Source organism: Hakea prostrata, chromosome 9 (genome assembly GCF_041222555.1).
Source record: "Hakea prostrata isolate BN-2017 chromosome 9, UWA_Hpros_2, whole genome shotgun sequence".
Classification (NCBI taxonomy): domain Eukaryota; kingdom Viridiplantae; phylum Streptophyta; class Magnoliopsida; order Proteales; family Proteaceae; genus Hakea; species Hakea prostrata.
The window spans coordinates 50,844,816-50,846,215 of NC_142608.1; positions in this window are offsets into that span (position 1 = coordinate 50,844,816).

The following is a 1,400-nucleotide window of genomic DNA, read 5'->3' on the forward strand; positions in this document are numbered from 1 at the left end:
TTTCCAGACGCATTTCAGTTGATTTTTGTCCTCAACGTACGTGAAAACAGAAAAAAATGTTTCTGGATGGAGTTTCTCAAACGCACCCTTATACAATCCCGTAATTTCAAGTGTGACACAGGCTCAAAGCGACTAGACGGAGAGATTTTCTGAAATAAGGGCAAAACATAGCACCACCGAGCGCAAGGTAAAGCTGCGATATGGAGTGAAACCTTCTGAGCAAGGTTTAAAGTATCGATATCAAGTATTGTATCGATCATGTGATTTTAAGAGACGTATTGTCTTGTATCGAGTATTGTATCGCTTTAGATAATGTATTTTAGTGTAATTCAATGGAGAGACGTATCGAGATATATCGTATCGGTTGGGTCAAATATGGATACTTATTGGCTAGTATCGCATGGTATCGTGGGATACTTTAAACCTTGTTTCTAAGCGGGTCTTCTTAAGTCTTGAAATTGGTTGGTTTTGATTTGAGAATTGAAAACTCCAGAGCCATCAAAGGGAGAAGGAAAGTAACTAGATCCCGAACTCTCAAAATGGTTTCTTTTTCAGCTTTTCGTATGAAACTTCAAACCTAAAAATTTAAGTTTTATAGTTCTAGAATTTTATTGGAAGCTCGATTGTTATTTTCTTCTTTTTTTCTTTTTTTTTTTTTTGGTTACAAAATGGGGTCAAAGACCTAGAAAACAAAACCAAATAAAACTAAAGCACAACTCTTGAGAACATCCTCCGTGAGGATGTCTATCATTTCCTGTGGTGGATCATTGAAAAAGACCAGACCCTCTCTTCCAAATAGCCTCTTCTTAGATAACCAATCAACAGCCATGTTATTATTATTATTATTTTGTTACAAAACGGGGTCAAAGACCCAGAAAACCAAACCAAATCAAACTAAAGCACAACTCTTGAAAACATCATTTCTAAAGATGTCTGTCATTTCCTGTGGTGGATCATTGAAAAAGACCAGACCCTCTCTTCCAAATAGCCTCTTCTTAGATAACCAATCAGCAGCCATGTTATTTTGACGCCTCACTCGATTGTTATTTTCTATTATATCAAAAAATGTTCTACTTGCGACACCTCTTTTGGCAAAAAGAAAGTGAAATTACATGCTTTCTAAACTTTCACTCCTTTAAGTTGGCGTGGACCAGTCAATTTAAACAAATATGTTTGTCAGTTTAGGGTAATTATAGCGTCAAATTTGTTTGTTGCTGGTTTCCTTTTCTCCATGTTCAATAATGAGTTATTAGTGAACACATGTTTCAACAAGGGTTCGTTTCTTGCATTGTTTAACTACTGAAGAGATTTTTAGAGAAAAACTTGTAACGTCAATTTTCCTGGTAAGTTCTGAAAGCAAGAATGATTTGTTTTGCAAAATTTAGAGGAAAATGGCCGAC